Here is a 22,632-nt window from a genome sequence, read left to right as displayed (position 1 = left end):
CTCAGATGTCCAAATTATTTGCTGTATGATTCCTTTCGCCTCAAAGGTGGTACTTGTGCATATGTCCATTTTGATATTCCCTGTCAGAGACTTGGCAATTTGGAATCTCCTCTCTTTGATCTTCTCTGGCTTAAAATCTCTGTACCTCATTGTGTCAAATTCATCTGTTGTCTCTACCGTTCTCCCAACTCCACTAATCACTTGGAGCTCTTTGACTTCCTCTCTTTGCAACTTGACTTTCTCCAGTCCAACTTTCCTAACAGTGAGGTAATTTTCCTTGGTGATTTTAACGTTCACAACTCCAGCTGGCTTCCGTTTTCTAGTTACACCGACCCAGCAGGTCGAGATGCTGAGGCTTTTGCAATTACTAACCACCTAGCACAGATTGTTCATTTACCTACAAGAATACCGGACAATCCTAATCATACAGCCAATACGCTTGATCTTTTTCCCACAAACAACCCTTCTAAGTACAAGGTCGAAGTGAGAGGTCCTTTAGGCACTTCAGATCACAACTTGGTGATTGTCTCTTCTCCAATGGAACCTTTATCGCATGGCTATTCCCAACCTCGTATTGTTTGGCATTACAAGAATGCAAAATGGGATGACCTGAGAGACTTCTTTTCTTCTTTTCCTTGGTCTGATTACTGTTTCAAAACTTCTGATGTCAACGTTTGCTCAGATCGTGTCAGGGAAATTATTCTTGGAGGAATGGAATCCTTTATCCCACACTCCACTTTAAAATCTCGTCCTTTATCTAAACCTTGGTTCTCCAAATGTGCTAAGGCTGTTCAAGAGAAGAATGTTGCATATCGTAATTGGCTTGTTTCTAATTCTTCAGTTTCATTTTCTGCCTACATCAAAGCTCGCAAAAATTGTAAAGCAGTTATTAATCAGTCCAAACTAGAGTTTGAACAGGCTAAGAGTAGAAAACTTGCTTCTTGCCCTAATGGTAGCCGAGCATTCTGGTCTCTTGCCAAAGCTATTGGCGGCAACTTTTGTCCATCTCTGCTCCCACCTCTGTCCAAACCAGATGGTTCTGTTGTCACTTCCGCCAAGGATAAAGCTGACCTGCTAGCATCCCATTTTTCTTCCAGCTCATGTATTAATGATCTTGGTAAAACACCTCCCACCATTCCTAACACGGTCCATTCAATGCCTTCTGTGGTCTTCCGTCAAAAGGATATCAGAAGGATTTTGATGAATCTTGATGCTAAGAAAGCTCCAGGTCCTGATGGTATTTCTCCACTTATTCTCAAAACCTGTGCTCCTGAACTTACTCCTATTCTTTGCCACCTTTTTTCACTTTCTTATTCCAAAGGTGTTTTTCCTTCTGCTTGGAAATTTGCTCATATCCAGCCAGTTCCTAAAAAGGGTGACAAATCCCTCCCATCCAATTATCGTCCCATTGCAATTACTTCTACTCTTTCTAAAGTAATGGAGAAATCAATTAACCGCCAACTCTTAAACTACCTAGAAACCTTCCGTCTGATCAACGATCGCCAGTATGGATTCCGTCAGTGTCGATCCACTGGTGATATTCTGGCTTATGTTACCCATTTATGGACTAATTCAATGGAAAGGTTCGGTGAAACACAAGTAGTTGCTCTTGACATCTCAAAGGCTTTTGATCGTGTTAGGCATAAAGGTCTTCTAAACAAGCTTCCATCTTATGGTTTGCCAACTGTTTTTAGTATTTGGTTATCCAGTTTTCTCTCTGATCGCTCACTGAGAGTGATGGTAGATGGCTCTCTGTCTTCTAACTTCTCCACTAATGCCGGTGTCCCCCAAGGTTCAGTTCTTTCCCTCACTCCTTTCCTCTTATATATCAATGACCTTCTTCCATTTACTGGAAATCCTATCCATAGTTTTGCCGATGATAGCACATTGCATTCAACTTTCCATTTTGAGAAACCTTGTCCTGCTCAATCAGCTTCAAGTTTTCGAAAATCTGCTGCCAATTCCCTAAATGCCGATCTTCAGGTAATTCTCGAGTGGGGCAAAGACAACTTAGTTGATTTCAACCCTTCTAAAACTCAGTCTTGTCTTATATCTCGCAAAAAGGATTCTTCTGCTCCTATGCTTATCTTTAGTGACACTCCAATTTCTAGGCAAAAGGATATATCTCTTTTGGGGATTACCCTGACTTCTAATCTCTCTTGGCACAAGCACATTACAAATATTGCTTCCTCTGCATCTAAAAAACTTGGTTTTCTCTTTCGCTCTCGACGTTACTTTTCTTCCAAACAGCTGCTCACTCTGTATAAATCGCAAATCCGCCCTGCCATGGAATATTGTTCCCACATCTGGGGTGGTGCCCCCAAAACCTCTCTCAGGCTTCTTGATTCCATTCAGAAGAGGGCAGTTAGGTTAATTAATGATTCATCTCTAACAGAGTCTCTCCACTCCCTTTCTCATAGACGCACTGTTTCTGCTGCATGCCTCTTCTACAGATACTTCCATGGGCACTGTTCTTCTGAATTGGCTTCTATAATTCCCGCTCTCTCTTTCAAAACAGTCCGAACACGTGCAGCCACCAGTCAATTTCCATTTACTGTCCAGCTTCAAACCCACAGAACCAACTTTTCATCTTCCTCATTTATTCATTCAACTGCCGTTTTCTGGAACAACCTTCCTTCATACGTATTTCCTGGAAATTACAGTGTACAGAAGTTCAAGTACAATATCAACAAATATCTTCTTTCGTCTTTTCAACCTCCAACCCAAGCACGGTACTAAGTACTATAGGTTCTAATACCTCTCGTGTTTGGGGTTCTCATAAAAAAAAAAAAAAAAAAAGAAGGGCTGTTGTCCATATCCAGGTCAAAGCAAAGACTTTTAACACAGAAAAGGTTGACGAGGTTGTTTGTGCCAAGCCAGAGATCGGTTGTGGAAAGTGGTTTTCTCTTTGGCGAAATGGTGCAAAGTCGTGCTGAAACAGAAAATGGCCCATCCCTTTACAGCTGCCACAGTGTAGGAAGAGCGTAATTACCAGAATGTGGTTGTAATGTATGGCATTCGCTTTTCTTGAAGACGACTGATGGTCCTAGCCCAAACCACCAGAAACACACTGCCTAACCCCATAGTTTAGGACACTCCCTCTGGTGAAAACCAAACAGGACCACCAGATGTCCAAACTGTGTACCGTGATTCCTCACTTCATAACACAGATTTCCAACGTCCTAGGAACCAATAACGATGGGTTGTGCACCAGGAAAGTCGACTCTGTGCATTGCATATGTTTGGATTGGGGGTTGTAGCTGTTCCGTGAAAATACGATGTATTGCAGCTCTCTACTTATCGCCCTTTTGCTAATATCAGTTCCTGTCACCTCTGTGGATTCCTGGTTGACCTATCGTCGAGTCCAGAGAGGTTACAAGAAATGATATTAGTCCATAAGTACATCATCCATAGATGTTAAGCAACGGGATTTGCTTGTACCACTCTTCTGTGTGCTCCGGTGTCTTTTTCCTTTCGGTTTTCTGGATCGTTTTCCAGCTGCAATAGTATTCGCCATATAGTGCAAGGAAGCCACAGACGTTTGCTGCACTGGCAAAATCACAGTAGATAAGAAAATGCAAATTATAAGCTTCCTGTTCTCTTCACACAGGTAACTATCCAGTTGACCTCAACTACCTGCGAGGGCAACTTGTTCCAACAATCAATGACCAAAAGAAAACTTCCTGCAATCTAATTTAAACCTCAACCCCTGTAATTTGAATTTATGGCCCCTAGTTCTGGAAATCTTTAGAAAAGTGCGAATTCCACCTTCATTCATTTTACTAACCCCTGTCAGAGCCTTATAAACCTTAATCAGGTCACTTCTGAGGTGCCTGGTTGCCAAGCTCTGTAGCCCACATAACCGGAGTTTTTCCTCACATTGTCACCCTTCTGCCAATCTCACCATTCCAGTTGACGTCTCACGAGGGCAGTTTTAGATGCAAGGTAATAAAATAAGAAGTCCTTTTGGACACCAGAAAAGTGATGTGAACACTTCCAGCTGATGATAGGAGTCCGAAACTTTTTTGAGAGTTAGAAACCCCTTGTTCTTTCACTGCATTTTTCTAATTCGGATCAAATCATGTGAATAATATTCGATTTAGAAATAATTTTTGTCAACCATTTTGAGCTATGGAATACCCAGGCATGCTTAGTGTACCCGTGGCGCCATCTTACGATCATTACTAAACGTATTCAACGGTCCAAGCGCGGATGTCATTGACTTGGCATTGATATATACAACTACATTATATGACCAAAAGTATTAGACCCATACCATTCTTTCAAATTAGGAATTTTCTTATTTTGAAGTGAGCATTCATACGGTAATATTACAGTTGTTTTAAAACTGAAACATGTCTGCCATTTAATTTGTCATGCAGGAAGTTTTTGGAATTCTTAGACAGAAGAAGGCGGTTGTTGTCTGAGTGGATGGGAACATGGCGACCTGTATTATTATTATTATTATTATTATTATAACTAGTGTGTTGTTGCCGACGACATATTCTTAAGCGCAGAATTTGAATTGCTTAAAAATCAACTGAGATAAGTTTATAGTCTGATAAAAAGTATAATGTTGTAGTTTGTTGAAGGCCGTACGAAAGATGGACTCGTGTGGAGTAGATAAGAAACATTCCCTTTTCGGTTGTAAGTCTCTGATTTGATTGCATAGAAATTGCAAGGAGTGCCATCTAATATTCGGAACAGTTAGCACAAAAGCATGAGGTGCGTATAAATTACCATTACTAGCTGTTTTTCCACACTTCCTTCAGAGTTTGCTGGTTCTACAGGAAGATTTCTATCCAGGAATACCGTCTGTGGAGGGCTTCATAAGAGAGGTATTTATGCTCTGTCTGTGTTCCTTTGACCTCCTGTCCACAGAGTTCTTTTGAATTAGGAGAGATATGTCGATTGGAAACAGCGGCAAGAGATATGGTCTTCAGTTGAGCATGCCTGGGATGCTCTTGGCAGAACTCCTCCCACAAGCCAGGTTTTGGCTGCTCTTTATCTCATTTGCATAATTATAAATCCAAATGGAAATTCGTTCTGTCTGTGCATTATATACATACTTTAAAACGAATGTCTACTGAAGTTTTTTCGTAAGATCATTAAAAGGTTTTTGATTTATTTACTTTTTTGGTTCCTTAGCTTTTGAGCATAAGTGTATATGAGTTTTGATATTTTAAGTTTTCTTTCTTTTTTTGGGTAACAATGCACCATAAAACGCAACAATTTCATCACTGATTAATGTGATGAAAACCTGTTACGGTCCGTGGCAGTGACGTAACAAAGATACCCTCAATAAATTTTAAAGTCCATTGTCTTACCAATCTATAAAACTGTGGACTTAACTAAAATGCTCCGAGTTGTTCTCTGGTTTTCAAACATTTTAGGTTGAAATGTTGGGAAAAGCTGGTTGCAATTCCACAGTGAATTCACTGAAGCAATCTTTTAGTATCCAACTTAAACAGTCTTAAGAGGAAGAGCCAAATGGCCTTTGACTTTGCCCACAGAAAGTTGAATGATGTCTGGCCGATTTCAATGACGCACGTTTATTATTAATTTTAACACCCACTCATTAGGTTAGCGGAGATAAGAGGCAGAGGCCTTGCTTTGCTGAAATGGCTTAACGAGATAGGATATTTTAATGGCCAACGTTGCCCAATGAAGGTCGGATAGTGCTATACGATTGACATCAATTAATTCGGTATGGTTTTATTGGTATGCCTATATAAGAGAACGATACTGTGAGGAGAGGCGGGGGGAAATTAAATGATTGAACATTTAACTGAAACCTTCATGCTTTTAGAGGTGTGGAATTGTGGAGAGGAATTGAAGGAGTTTGGACTGTAGCACAGGACATCATTGCAAATTCACAAGCGGCATCGACTCTTTCCTTGATGTGTTTTTATATGACTAAATCTGGTAACCGGAACATCAGGGGTTTATAAGGGATAACTAAGAGAACTGAGTCTAGTAGGTACCTAACTGGATGGGAGGGGAAGGAGGGCTACTTTTTATACCTTTTACACCGTTTCTTTAGTGGAGTAGTACAAATCTCTTAAACACGGAGAATTACAGCTTTTAATTGATTGTCTGCCTCGCCAATGAGAAACGTATGTCGACAGTCGTTGAGTTCAGGGTTGTTCAGGTCCTATGGAGTTCAGTAGGATTTCTCTCTCTGATGATGGACCTTTTTGTCGTTTTCATGTAGACCCATAGCATTTTTAAATCACGCCCAATAATCATAGTTAAAAATAGCCTTGCAATAATTGGGCATTCTGATTAGAATCATCCGTTGTCTAATTTATTCTGAATTATTACAGAAAGCAGCCGATTAGAGATGCCTATTTGAACTGAATCCTTCATGGATTCATGTTAAATTATTAAATTTTTTTTTTGATGATCGAATGGCTGCTGGAGGAGCTCACCTAGGTGAATCCGGCATTGTTTGTGATTCATGTTTAAGAACTATTGAGTTTGCATTAAATTACTCGCTCTTAGAATACGAGCTGTAAGGTAGCGTCACCTGGTACCCAGAATAGTTAATAAACATGCAGCACCGTACTGGTGCTGAAATATAATGTCCAGAGGGTTGTTTCAGGGCCGGATTTACATATAAGATAAACAAGTTACATCTGAGGGCCTCGCTCCAACTTAAAAGTTCCTTTTTAATATTGTCGCACGTGAACCGTAAACATAAATTATCGAAGCTACACGAATATGTGCAAAGAATAACTTTTTTTGTGATTTATATTACATACCTATCGAGCCTGTTTTAATTTTTTTCAATGAAAAATATTTCAGTTTTTTATTTGGTGAGGGGAAAGAGCCCCGAAGGGTACGAAACCAGTACAGATTGGATTATCCAACCCAGGGCCACAAGCTTATATCCAGCCCGGGTCGCATAAACGAATCTGTACTGGCTTTGTCCTGATCTGACCTTCCATTTGATCTCACATCTACATTTTATTTACAAATTCACTTCACTCATCTACATTTGAGTAACAGAAGAAGCAGGTGATTTTCAGGTGCAAAAATGTTTTAAAAATATTGTTCAATTCGAGAACTCAAGTGTCAGAACAGTCCAGTGGTATCCAATCTCCCAATAACTGCTGCTTTCAATAAACTGTATAAGCGTTATTTCCAATGTGACAGAATTAGAGAATTTTTCAATTATTTCCCCTGCCCAAGGAGTTCATTTGCAAGTACAGTAGTCATGGAAACATAGTCTGCTACAAGGACTCACGTCCTTCAGTGAATCCATTCACTTGAACAAATATATATACGCATGAAAAATTGTTCTTTACTTACATCAGTGGAAATCCCACTGTATTTGTAAACGGACACAAATCCTGATGTTTTTCTAACAAGGAATGCAAAGCTAATAGCAAACATCAAGTCAGCGCCATCGTTGGTAAAAAAAAAAAAAAAAGATAAGAGAGGTGAAACTCTGTCGATTGGAGAACGTTTATGAGCTTTTCATACCTTGGCCAAGTTAGTCTGTCAGAGGGGTGGATTACTGTTTTTTTTTTTAATCCGAGAAACTAAGATTTTTCATCCATAAAATTGGCATACAAGGAATTTAATTCTCGGGTAGCTCAGAAGTCCAATCAGTTGCCGGTTTCTGTGTGCAGCAGAACGTTTTAAATGAGATTGTGTTATGCGGGACGACCCAGTGAAATCATTGATTTCCTCAAATATGTTATTGGATGACGATGAAACCTGGCAGCATATTATGTACGACTGCATAGAATATGAGGACCTGAGATCAATCTTGGTTATAAGAATCGTAAATCTCCCAAAGGACCAGCAACAAATCTTAATTCAGGATCAAGAACAACTACAAACATTTCACCTCCTTCGTGCAACAGCTCTTCAACAAGCGCAGAATTGTCAGGAGCATCCTAAATTGCCAATAATCACAAACGTAAGACCTACTGGCCTCCCAACTATGGACACCCCTACCTCGTATGCACAATGGTCTGCAATCACTAATTCCTTGCTGGCACACCACCTAAATATAGCCGACAGAAGTTCCAACTATTGACCGAAGACTGAACGGACTTAAGAAACGGACTGTGACTGAACTACCCAACTAAAAAAATGGCGACTACTGGACTTGGACAAACTTCTATCTAGCCTGAAATTCCCGATGAAGGCTCACGGCGATCAGCACTGGGCCCCTTACCCAGTGTATTTTCAGTTCCTAACCTCATACCTCACTCGCCTGATGGAGTCATCTCCATCTTCCCTTCGGGTTGCCTTCCTTCTGCGTCCCCAATAATTCTAACTTTATCCTCCCCACTTGAGTTCTATTTCACCACACTCTAACTTATTTTTATTATTATTATCATTTTACTTGATCTCTGTCGAGGAAGGTCAGACGACGTTGTCGGAGACCAGTCAGAGAATTTTGGGCAGCCTGGCTACCTCCTAGCGGTGTTTGTGGGCAACATGGAGTCCCACCAAGGGCTCTATGGTCAAAAGTAGAACACACAACAGAATCCAACACAATACTTCATATACAACACAACACTTTCTGCCTTTCGCAGTGATACTGTTTGTCTCCACAGAGTTCATATGGCACAGATGAGGGAAACCACCGAAGGCGCCTCTCCCCGAACACTATGTAGAATGGCCAAGTTGCTATTTCGTTTATTGACATCGCCCGGTTCTGTGTTCTGATGAATAGAATGTTTCCAAAGCGCCATCGCCCACCAAAGAAATGGTTACTGTCACTTTCTTGGAGGATGGGTAGGTATCATCCAGTGTTACTTCGCCCTCGTAAGATTGTTTATTCTTACTATAAATAAAACTTTTGTTCCAAGTTGTTCAATAAATGAATTCTAAATAAACAGGCATTGAATCAGTGGCGGAAACATAAATGGACGAACTCTGTGGTGAGAAAAGTTGTTCGTCATCTGTCTAGAAATGAAACTATAAATTGTGCCCCTCTCGCCATATTTCTGAATAATCCCCACGTGGTCTTCATCAAACCAGACTAAACTAGCGGTCAGTTCCCTTGCGGGAGCAGACCTGATAGTCTGGTAGTTTCGCCACTGCATCCATGCCAAGTGTATTTCACGGTAGATTTAAAAATATGTAGTTGGGCAGATTTGCACGTTGTACAAGCTGAAAAACCTGGAATAAAAACACGAGGGGATGGGAAGGATCCTATACCTTTCCTGAGATCGGCTACATATAACTCCGATTAAAAAGAACTTTAGAAATTACTCTAATACTGGACTGGAACCCACACTAAAGTTTATGGAATTAGTACGCTTTTGAGGACTCTTCTGAGGAACTCACCACTATTAACACCATTGGTTCTATGGGAAAATGCTTTGGGACAGTTCAGCTTAACGAAGAAGCTTTGGGGACAGAACCCATTCGTCCTTTGTTTTACTCCAAATACGATAAATTGTGATACCCAAAGTAGAATAAAATTTCTCAAAACTCTACGAATTTGTACTGAATCAACTAAAAGGAAATCAATATAAAAATACTTACCTTCTTTTTAATAAAGATTTAGGGAGTACGTTGGAAGTTAAACAATATGATTAAAGCCAACGTATTAATTGCAAAATTAAAGGTAGTAGTCGGCAAATGTGACATTAGCTGCTGAGAGAATGATTTGCTCTGGGGAAGGGCTATTGTCCATATCCATCAAAGCAAAGTCTTTTAACACAGAAGAGGTTGACGAGGTTGTTTGTGCCAAGACAGAGATCGGTTGTGGAAAGTGGTTTTCTCTTTGGCGACATGGTGCAAAGTCGTGCTGAAACAGAAAATGGCCGATCCCTTTACATCTGCCACAGTGTAGGAAGAGCGTAATTACCAGAATGTCGTTGTAATGTATGGCATTCGCTTTTCTTGAAGACCACTGATGGTCCTAGCCCAAACCAACAGAAACACACTGCCTAACCCCATAGTTTAGGACACTCACTCTGGTGAAACCCAAACAGGATCACCAGATGTCCAAACTGTGTACCGTGATTCATCACTTCATAACAAACACAGATTTCCAACGTCCTAGGAACCAATAACGATGGGTTGTGAACCAGGAAAGTCGACTCTGTGCATTGCATATGTTTGGATTGGGGGTTGTAGCTGTTCCGTGAAAATCCGATGTATTGCAGCTCTCTACTTATCGCCCTTTTGCTAATATCAGTTCCTGTGACCTCTGTGGATTACTGGTTGACCTATCGTCGAGTCCAGAGAGGTTACAAGAAATGATATTAGTCCATAAGTACATCATCCATAGATGTTAAGCAACGGGATTTGCTTGTACCACTCTTCTGTGTGCTCCGGTGTCTTTTTCCTTTCGGTTTTCTGGATCGTTTTCCAGCTGCAATAGTATTCGCCATATAGTGCAAGGAAGCGACAGACGTTTGCTGCACTGGCAAAATCACAGTAGATAAGAAAATGCAAATTATAAGCTTCCTGTTCTCTTCACACAGGTAACTATCCAGTTGACCTCAACTACCTGCGAGGGCAACTTGTTCCAACAATCAATGACCAAAAGAAAACTTCCTGCAATCTAATTTAAACCTCAACCCCTGTAATTTGAATTTATGGCCCCTAGTTCTGGAAATCTTTAGAAAAGTGCGAATTCCACCTTCAATCATTTTACTAACCCCTCTCAGAGCTTTATAAATTTTAATCAGGTCACTTCTGATGTGCCTGGTTGCCAAGCTCTGTAGCCCACATAACCGGAGTCTTTCCCCATATTGTCACCCTTCTGCCAATCTCACCATTCCAGTTGACGCCTCACGAGGGCAGTTTTAGATGCAAGGTAATAAAATAAGAAGTCCTTTTGGACCCCAGAAAATTGAAGTGAACACTTCCAGCTGATGATAAGAGTCCGAAACTTTTTTGAGAGTTAGAAATCCCTTGTTCTTTCACTGCATTTTTCTAATTCGGATCAAATCATGTGAATAATATTCGATTTAGAGATAATTTTTGTCAACCATTTTGAGCTATGGAATACCCAGGCATACTTAGTGTACCCGTGGCGCCATCTTACGACCATTACTAAACGTATTCAACGGTCCAAGCGCGGATGTCATTGACTTGGCATTGATATATACAACTACATTATATGACCAAAAGTATTAGACCCATACCATTCTTTCAAATTAGGAATTTTCTTATTTTGAAGTGAGCATTCATACGGTAATATTACAGTTGTTTTAAAACTGAAACATGTCTGCCATTTAATTTGTCATGCAGGAAGTTTTTGGAATTCTTAGACAGAAGAAGGCGGTTGTTGTCTGAGTGGATGGGAACATGGCGACCTGTATTATTATTATTATTATTATTATTATAACTAGTGTGTTGTTGCCGACGACATATTCTTAAGCGCAGAATTTGAATTGCTTAAAAATCAACTGAGATAAGTTTATAGTCTGATAAAAAGTATAATGTTGTAGTTTGTTGAAGGCCGTACGAAAGATGGACTCGTGTGGAGTAGATAAGAAACATTCCCTTTTCGGTTGTAAGTCTCTGATTTGATTGCATAGAAATTGCAAGGAGTGCCATCTAATATTCGGAACAGTTAGCACAAAAGCATGAGGTGCGTATAAATTACCATTACTAGCTGTTTTTCCACACTTCCTTCAGAGTTTGCTGGTTCTACAGGAAGATTTCTATCCAGGAATACCGTCTGTGGAGGGCTTCATAAGAGAGGTATTTATGCTCTGTCTGTGTTCCTTTGAACCCCTGTCCACAGAATTCGTTTGAATTAGGAGAGATATGCGATTGGAAACAGCGGCAAGAGATATGCTCTTCAGTTGAGCATGCCTGGGATGCTCTTGGCAGAACTCCTCCCACAAGCCAGGTTTTGGCTGCTCTTTATCTCATTTGCATAATTATAAATCCAAATGGAAATTCGTTCTGTCTGTGCATTATATACATACTTTAAAACGAATGTCTACTGAAGTTTTTTCGTAAGATCATTAAAAGGTTTTTGATTTATTTACTTTTTTGGTTCCTTAGCTTTTGAGCATAAGTGTATATGAGTTTTGATATTTTAAGTTTTCTTTCTTTTTTTGGGTAACAATGCACCATAAAACGCAACAATTTCATCACTGATTAATGTGATGAAAACCTGTTCCGGTCCGTGGCAGTGACGTAACAAAGATACCCTCAATAAATTTTAAAGTCCATTGTCTTACCAATCTATAAAACTGTGGACTTAACTAAAATGCTCTCTGGTTTTCAAACATTTTAGGTTGAAATGTTGAGAAAAGCTGGTTGCAATTCCACAGTGAATTCACTGAAGCAATCTTTTAGTATCCAACTTAAACAGTCTTAAGAGGAAGAGCCAAATGGCCTTTGACTTTGCCCACAGAAAGTTGAATGATGTCTGGCCGATTTCAATTTCGCACGTTTATTATTAATTTTAAATCCCACTCATTAGGTTAGCGGAGATAAGAGGCCTTGCCTTGCTGAAATGGCTTAACGAGATAGGATATTTTAATGGCCAACGTTGCCCAATGAAGGTCGGATAGTGCTATACGATTGACATCAATTAATTCGGTATGGTTTTATGGTATGCCTATATAAGAGAACGATACTGTGAGGAGAGGCGGGGGGAAATTAAATGATTGAATATTAACTGAAACCTTCATGCTTTTTGAGGTGTGGAATTGTGGAGAGGAATTGAAGGAGTTTGGACTGTAGCACAGGACATCATTGCAAATTCACAAGCGGCATCGACTCTTTCCTTGATGTGTTTTTATATGACTAAATCTGGTAACCGGAACATCAGGGGTTTATAAGGGATAACTAAGAGAACTGAGTCTAGTAGGTACCTAGCTGGACGGGAGGGGAAGGAGGGCTACTTTTTATACTTTTGCACCTTTTCTTTAGTGGAGTAGTACAAATCTCTTAAACATGGAGGATTACAGCTTTTAATTGATTGTCTGCCTGGCCAATGAGAAACGTATGTCGACAGTCGTTGAGTTCAGAGTTGTTCAGGTCCTATGGAGTTCAGTAGGATTTCTCTCTCTGATGATGGACCTTTTTGTCGTTTTCATGTAGACCCATAGCATTTTTAAATCACGCCCAATAATCATAGTTAAAAATAGCCTTGCAATAATTGGGCATTCTGATTAGAATCATCCGTTGTCTAATTTATTCTGAATTATTTCAGAAAGCAGCCGATTAGAGATGCCTTTTTGAACTGAATCCTTCATGGATTCATGTTAAATTATTAAATTTTTTTTTTTGATGATCGAATGGCTGCTGGAGGAGCTGATCTAGGTGAATCCGGCATTGTTTGTGATTGATGTTTAAGAACTATTGAGTTTGCATTAAATTACTCGCTCTTAGAATACGAGCTGTAAGGTAGCGTCACCTGGTACCCAGAATAGTTAATAAACATGCAGCACCGTACTGGTGCTGAAATATAATGTCCAGAGGGTTGTTTCAGGGCCGGATTTACATATAAGATAAACAAGTTAAATCTGAGGGCCTCGATCCAACTTAAAAGTTCCTTTTTAATATTGTCGCACGTGAACCGTAAACATAAATTATCAAAACTATACGAATATGTGAAAGCAGTAACTTTTTTTGTGATTTATATTACATATCTATCGAGCCTGTTTTAATTTTTTTCAATGAAAAAAATTTCAGTTTTTTATTTGGTGAGGGGAAAGAGCCCCGAAGGGTACGAAACCAGTACAGATTGGATTATCCAAACTAAGGCCACAAGCTTGTATCCAGCCCGGGTCGGATAAACGAATCTGTACTGGCTTTGTCCTGATCTGACCTTCCATTTGATCTCACATCTATATTTTCATTTACAAATTCACTTCACTCATCTACATTTGAGTCTCAGAAGAAGCAGGTGATTTTCAGGTGCAAAAATGTTTTAAAAATATTTTCAAATTTGAGAACTCAAGTTTCAGAACAGTCCAGTGGTATCCAATCTCCCAATAACTGCTGCTTTCAATAAACTGTATAAGCGTTATTTCCAATGTGACAGAATTAGAGAATTTTTCAATTATTTCCTCTGCCCATGTCAGAGAAACATAGTCTGCTACAAGGACTCACGTCCTTTAGTGAATCCATTCCCTTGAACAAATATATATATGCATGAAAAATTTGTTCTTTACTTACATCAGTGGAAATCCCACTGTATTTGTAAACGGACACAAATCCTGATGTTTTTCTAACAAGGAATGCAAAGCTAATAGCAAACATCAAGTCAGCGCCATCATTGGTAAAAAAAAAAAAAAAAAAAGAAGAGAAGTGAAACTCAGTCGATTGGAGAACTTTTATGAGCTTTTCATACCTTGGCCAAGTTAGTCTGTCTGAGGGGCGGATTACTGTTTTTTTTTTTAATCCGAGAAACTAAGATTTTTCATCCATAAAATTGGCATACAAGTAATTTACTTAAATGTAATTCTCGAGTAGCTCTCAGGAGTCCAATCAGTTGCCGGTTTCTATGTGCAGCAGAACGTTTTAAATTAGACTGTGTTATGCGGATTTACCCAGTGAAATCATTGATTTCCTCAAATATGTTTTTAAATGACGATGAAACGTGGTAGCATATTATGTACGACTGCATAGAATATGAGGACCTGAGATCAATCTTGGTTATAAGAATCGTAAGTCTCCCAAAGGACCAGAAACAAATCTTAATTTAGGATCAATACAACTACAAACATTTTCTTCGTGCAGCAGCTCTTCAACAGGCGCAGAATTGTCAGGAGCATCCTAAATTGCCAATAATGACAAACGTAAGACCTACTGGCCTCCCAACTATGGACACCCCTACCTCGTATGCACAATGGTCTGCAATCACTAATTCCTTCAGCCTAGCTGGCACACCACCTAAATATAGCCGACAGAAGTTCCAACTATTGACCGAAGACTGAACGGACTTAAGAAACGGACTGTGACTGAACTACCCAACTAAAAAAATGGCGACTACTGGACTTGGACAAACTTCTATCTAGCCTGAAATTCCCGATGAAGGCTCACGGCGATCAGCACTGGGCCCCTTACCCAGTGTATTTTCAATTCCTAACCTGATACCTCACTCGCCTGATGGAGTCATCTCCATCTTACCTTCGGGTTGCCTTCCTTCTGCGTCCCCAATACTTCTAACTTTATCCTCCCCACTTGACTTCTATTTCACCACACTCTAACTTATTTTTATTATTATTATCATTTTACTTGATCTCTGTCGAGGAAGGTCAGACGACCTTGGCGGAGACCAGTCAGAGAATTTTGGGCAGCCTGGCTACCTCCTAGCGGTGTTTGTGGGCAACATGGAGTCCCACCAAGGGCTCTATGGTCAAAAGCAGAACACAACAGAATCCAACACAAAACTTCATATTCAACACAACACTTTCTGCCTTTCGCAGTGATACTGTTTGTCTCCACAGAGTTCATATGGCACAGATGAGGGAAACGACCGAAGGCGCCTCTCCCCGAACACTATGTAGAATGGCCAAGTTGCTATTTCGTTTATTGACATCGCCCGGTTCTGTGTTCTGATGAATAGAATGTTTCCAAAGCGCCATCGCCCACCAAAGAAATGGTTACTGTCACTTTCTTGGAGGATGGGTAGGTATCATCCAGTGTTACTTCGCCCTCGTAAGATTGTTTATTCTTACTATAAATAAAACTTTTGTTCCAAGTTGTTCAATAAATGAACTCTAAATAAACAGGCATTGAATCAGGGGCGGAAACATAAATGGACGAACTCTGTGGTGAGAAAGGTTGTTCGTCATCTGTCTAGAAATGAAACTATAAATTGTGCCCCTCTCGCCATATTTCTGAATGATCCCCACGTGGTCTTCATCAAACCAGACTAAACTAGCGGTCAGTTCCCTTGCGGGAGCAGACCTGATGGTCTGGTAGTTTCGCCACTGCATCCATGCCAAGTGTATTTCACGGTAGATTTAAAAATATGTAGTTGGGCAGATTTGCACGTTGTACAAGCTGAAAAACCTGGAATAAAAACACGAGGGGATGGGAAGGATCCTATACCTTTCCTCAATCGGCTACATATAACTCCGATTAAAAAGAACTTTAGAAATTACTCTAATACTGGACTGGAACCCACACTAAAGTTTATGGAATTAGTACGCTTTTGAGGACTCTTCTGAGGAACTCACCACTATTAACACCATTGGTTCTATGGGAAAATGCTTTGGGACAGTTTAGCTTAACGAGGAAAATGCTTTGGGACAGTTTAGCTTAACGAAGAAGCTTTGGGGACAGAACCCATTCGTCCTTTGTTTTACTCCAAATACAATAAATTGTGATATCCAAAGTAGAATAAAATTTCTCAAAACTCTACGAATTTGTACTGAATCAACTAAAAGGAAATCAATATAAAAATACTTACCTTCTTTTTAATAAAGATTTAGGGAGTACGTTGGAAGTTAAACACTATGATTAAAGCCAACGTATTAATGGCAAAATTAAAGGTAGTAGTCGGCAAATGTGACATTAGCTGCTGAGAGAATGATTTGCTCTGGGGAAGGGCTATTGTCCATATCCATCAAAGCAAAGTCTTTTAACACAGAAAAGGTTGACGAGGTTGTTTGTGCCAAGCCAGAGATCGGTTGTTGTGGAAAGTGGTTTTCTCTTTGGCGACATGGTGCAAAGTCGTGCTGAAACAGAAAATGGCCGATCCCTTTACAGCTGCACAGTGTAGGAAGAGCGTAATTACCAGAATGTCGTTGTAATGTATGGCATTCACTTTTGTTGAAGACGACTGATGGTCCTAGCCCAAACCACCAGAAACACAGTGCCTAACCTCATAGTTTAGGACACTCACTGTGGTGAAACCGGAAGAGGACCACCAGATCTCCAAGCTGTGTACCGTGATTCATCACTTCATAACACAGCTTTCCAACGTCCTAGGAATCAATAACGATGGGTTGTGCACCAGGAAAGTCGTCTCTGTGCATTGCATAAGTTTGGATTTTGGGTTGTAGCTGTACCCTGAAAATCCCATGTATTGCAGCTCCCTACCTATCGCCCTTTTACTAATATGAGTTCCTGTGATCTCTCTGGATTCCTGGTTGACCGATCTTCGAGTCCAGAGAGGTTACACGTAATGATATTAGTCCATAAGAACATCATCGATAGATGTGAAGCAACGGGATTGCTTGTACCACTCTTCTGTGTGCTCCCCAGTCTCTTTCCACCAATTTTCCTTACGGTTTTCTGGATCGTTTTCCAGCTGCAATAGTATTCGCCATATAGTGCAAGGAAGCCACAGACTTTTGCAGCACTGGAAAAATCCCAGTAGATAAGAAAATTCAAATTATAAGCTTCCTGTTCTCTGCACACAGGTAATTATCCAGTTGACCTCAACTACCTGCGAGGACAAATTGTTCCAACAATCAATGACTCGCTGGCCAAAAGAAAACTTCCTTCAATCTAATTTAAACCACAATCCCTGTAATTTGAATTTATGGCTCCCAATTCTGGAAATCTTTAGAAAAGTGCGAATTCCACCTTCATTCATTTTACTAACCGTCAGAGCCTTATAAGGTTTATAAACATTATAAGGCTCTTAAATCTTATAAGGCTCTTATAAACTTTATATGGCTCTGAGAGCCTTATAAACCTTAATGAGGTCACTTGTTAGGTGCCTGGTTGCCAAGCTCTGTAGCCCAAATAACCGGAGTCTTTCCTCATATTGTCACCCTTCTGCCAATCTCACCATTCCAGTTGACGCCTCACGAGAGCAGTTTTAGATTCAAGGTGATAAATTAAGAAATCCTGTTGGACCCCAGAAAATTGAAGTGAACACTTCCAGCTGATGATAGGAGTCCGAAACGTTTTTGAGAGTTAGAAACTCCTTGTTCTTTCTCTGCATTTTTCTAATTCCGATCAAATCATGTGAATAATATTCGATTTAGAGATAATTTTTGTCAACCATTTTGAGCTATGGAATACCCAGGCATATTTAAATAAAATAAATAAATTTTCTGTTTATACTCCAGGACGACCAAGCGGTCAGAGGAGTTCAGAAGATAGACAGAATACAATAAACAGCACCATATTCAGCAGTCACAGGCTTGAACCCCGGTCACTCAAGGCACGTGTACTTATGCACCCGCGCGCCTGACCACTAGGCTACGGCGGCCTACTTAGTGAACCCGTGGCGCCATCTTACGATCATTACTAAAAGTGTTCAACGGTCCAAGCGCAGATGTCATTGACTTGGCATTGTACAAATATACAACTACATTATATGACCAAAATTATTAGACCCATACCCCCCCTTTCAAAGTGGGGAATTTTCTTATTTTGAGGTGAGCATTCAGACGGTAATATTTCAGTTGTTTTGAAACTAAAACATGTCTGCCATTTAATTTGTCATGCAGGAAGTTTTTTGAATTCTTAGACAGAAGAAGGTGTTGTTCTCTCAGTGGATGGGAACATGGCGACCTGCATTATTATTATTATTATAACTAGTGTGTTGTTGTTACATATTCTTAAGCGCAGAATTTGAATTGCTTAAAAATGAACTGAGATAAGTTTGTAGTCTGATAAAAAGTATAATCTTGTAGTTTGTTGAAGGCTGCACGAAAGATGGAGTCGGGTGGAGTAGATAAGAAACATTCCCTTTTCAGTTGCAAGTCTCTGATTTGATTGCATAGAAATTGCAAGGAGTGCCGTCTAATATTCGGAACGGTTGGTACAAAAGCATGAGGTGCGTATAAATTACCAATACTAGCTGTTTTTTCCACACTTGCTTCAGAGTTTGCTGGTTCTACAGGAAGATTTCTCTCCAGGAATACCGTCTGTGGAGGGCTTCATAAGAGAGGTATTTATGCTCTGTCTGTGTTCCTTTGAACCCCTGTCCACAGAATTCGTTTGAATTAGGAGAGATATGCGATTGGAAACAGCGGAAAGAGATACGGTCGTCAGTGGAGCATGCCTGGGATGCTCCTGGCAGGACTACTCCCACAAGCCAGGTTTTGGCTGCTCTTTATCTCATTTGCATAATTATAAATCCAAATGGAAATTCGTTCTGTCTGTGCATTATACATACTTTAAAACGAATGTCTATTGAAGTTTTGTAGTAAGATGATTAAAAGGTTTTTGATTTATTTACTTTTTTTGTTCCTTAGCTTTTGAGCATAAGTGTATATGAGTTCTGATATTTTAGGTTTTCTTTCTTTTTATTTGGCAACAATGCACCATAAAACGCAACAATTTCATCCCTGATTAATGTGATGGAATCCTGTTCCGGTCCGTGGTAGTGACGTAACAAAGATGACCTCAATAAATTTAAAAGTCCATTGTTTTACCAATCTATAAAACTGTGGGCTTAACTAAAATGCTTCGAGTTGCTCGGTGGTTTTTAAACATTTTAGGTTGAAATGTTGGGAAAAGCTGGTTGCAATTCCCCAGTGAATTCACTGAAGCAATCTTTTAGTATCCAACTTAAACAGTCTTAAGAGGAAGAGCCAAATGGGCTTTGACTTTGCCCACAGAAAGTTGAATGATGTCTGGCCGATTTCAATGACGCACGTTTTATTATTAATTTTAAAACCCACTCATTAGGTTAGCGGAGATAAGAGGCCCTGCTTTGCTGAAATGGCTTAACGAGATAGGATATTTTAAGGGCCAACGTTGCCCAATGAAGGTCGGATAGTGCTATACGATTGACATCAATTAATTCGGTATGGTTTTATGGTATGTCTATATAATAGAACTATACTGTGAGGAGAGGCGGGGGGAAAATTAAATGATTGAACATTAACTGAATCCTTCATGTTTTTAGAGGTTGTGGAATTGTGGAGAGGAATCGAAGGAGTTTTGACTGTAGCACCGGACATCATTGCAAATTCACGAGCGGCATCGACTCTTTCCTTGATGTGTTTTTATATGACTAAATCTGGTAACCGGAACATCAGGGGTTTATAAGGGATAACTAAGAGAACTGAGTCTAGTAGGTACCTAACTGGACGGGAGGGGAAGGAGGGCTACGTTTTATACCTTTACACCTTTTCTTTAGTGGAGTAGTACAAATCTGTTAAACATGGAGAATTACAGCTTGTAATTGATTGTCTGCCTCGCCAATGAGAAACGTATGTCGACAGTCGTTGAGTTCAGGGTTGTTCAGATCCTGTTGAGTTCAGTAGGATTTCTCCCTCTGATGATGGACCTTTTTGTCGTTTTCATGTAGACCCATAGCATTTTTAAATCATGCTCAATAATCATAGTTAAAAATAGCCTTGCAATAATTGGGCATTCTGATTAGAATCATCCGTTGTCTAATTTATTCCGAATTATTTCAGAAAGCAGCAGGTTAGAGACTCCTTTTTTAACCGAATTCTTCATGGATTCATGTTAAATTATTAAATGTTTTTTTTTTTTTTAATGATCGAATGGCTTCTGGAGGAGCTGACTTGAGGTGAATCCGGCATTGTTTGTGATTCATGTTAAGAACTATTGAGTTTGCATTAAAATTAAATGTAAACATGCAGCACCGTACTGGTGTTGAAATATAATGTACAGAGGGTTGTTTCAGGGCCGGATTTACATATAAGATAAACAAGTTACAACTGAGGGCCTCGCTGCAACTTAAAAGTTCCTTTTTAATATTGTCGCACGTGAACCGTAAACATAAATTATGAAAACTACACGAATATGTGCAAAGAGTAATTTTTTTTGTGATTTATAGATTATAATTTACAATTATATTATCATAAGTTAAAGAATATGCATAAATGTAACTTGTCTTTATAATACATATTATAAACCTATATTACATACCTATGGAGCCTGTTTTAATTTTTTTTTTTCAATTAAAAAATATTTCAGTTTTTTTATTTGGTGAGGAGAAAGAGCCCCGAAGGATACGAAACCAGTACAGATTCGATTATCCAACCCAGGGACACAAGCTTATATCCAGCCCGGGTTGGATAAACGAATCTGTACTGGCATCGTCCTGATCTGACCTTCCATTTGATCTCACATCTACATTTTATTTACAAATTCACTTCACTCATCTACACTTGAGTCACAGAAGAAGCAGGTGATTTACAGGTGCAAAAATGTTTTAAAAATATTGTTCAATTTGAGAACTCAGGTTTCACAACAGTCCAGTGGCATTCAATCTCGCAAGAACTCCTGCTTTCAATAAACTGTATAAGCGTTATTTCCAATGTGACAGAAGTAGAGAATTTTTCAATTATATCCTCTGCCCAAGTCATGGAAACATAGTCTTCTACAAGGACTCACGTCCTTCAGTGAATCCATTCACTTGAACAAATATATATGCATGAAAAATTGTTCTTTACTGACATCAGTGGAAATCCCACTGTATTTGTAAACGGACACAAATCCTGATGTTTTTCTAACAAGGAATGCAAAGCTAATAGCACACATCAAGTCAGCGCCATCATTGGTAAAAACAAAATAATAATAATAAAATAAGATAGGTGAAACTCAGTTGATTGAAGAACTTTTATGAGCTTTTCATACCTTGAGCAAGTTATTTCACATATACTTAAATTAAATATAAGTAATTTACTTATATTTAATTCTCGGGTAGCTCAGAAGTCCAATCAGTTGGTGGTTTCTGTGTGCAGCAGAACGTTTTAAATGAGATTGCGTTATGCGGGACGATCCAGGGAAATCATTGATTTCCTCAAATATGTTATTGGATGACGATGAAACTTGGAAGCATATTATGTCCGACTATATAGAATATGAGGACCTGAGATCAATCTTGGTTATAAGAATCCTGAAGTCCCAAAGGGCCAGAAACAAACCTTAATTCAGGATCAAGAACAACTACAAACATTTCACCTCCTTCGTGCAACAGCTCTTCAACAGGCGCAGAATTGTCAGGAGCCTCCTAAATTGCCAATAACCACAAAAGTAAGACCTACTGGCCCGCCAGCTATGGACACCCCTCCCTCGGATGCACAATGGTCTTCAATCACTAATTTCTTCAGCCTTGCTGGCATACCACCTAAATATAGCCAAGAGAAGTTCCAACTATTGGCCGAAGACTGAACGGACTTAAGAAACGGACTGTGACTGAACTACCCAACTAAAAAATTGACAACTACTGGACTTGGAAAAACTTCTATCTAGCCTGAAATTCCCGATGAAGGCTCACGGCGATCAGCACTGGGCCCCTCACCCACTATATTTTCAATTCCTAACCTCATACCTCACTTGCCTGATGGAGTCAACTCCAACTTCGCTTGGGGATGCTTTCTCTCTAAATCTCCAATACTTCTAACTTTATCCTCCCCCACTTGACTTCTATTTCACCACACTATGACATATTATTATTATTATTATTATTTTACTTGGTCTCTGTCGAGGAAGCTCAGACGACTTTGGCGGAAACCAGTCAGGGATTTTTGGGAAGCCTGGCTACCTTCTAGCGGTGTTTTTGGCAACATGGGATCCCACCGAGGGCTCTATGGTCAAAAGCCAGAACACACAACAGAATCCAACACAATACTTCATATACAACACAACACTTTCTGCCTTTCACAGTGATACTGTTTGTCTCCACAAAGTTCATATTGCACAGATGAGGGAAACCACCGGAGGCGCCTTTCTCCTAACACTATTCACACTACGTAGGATGACCAAGTTGCTATATCGTTTATTGACATTGCC

The sequence above is a fragment of the Mastigoproctus giganteus genome, chromosome 10 (genome assembly GCF_048544385.1).
Source record: "Mastigoproctus giganteus isolate SK-2022 chromosome 10, ASM4854438v1, whole genome shotgun sequence".
In the NCBI taxonomy this organism is placed as follows: Eukaryota; Metazoa; Arthropoda; class Arachnida; order Uropygi; family Thelyphonidae; genus Mastigoproctus; species Mastigoproctus giganteus.
This window is presented reverse-complemented; position numbering follows the sequence as displayed.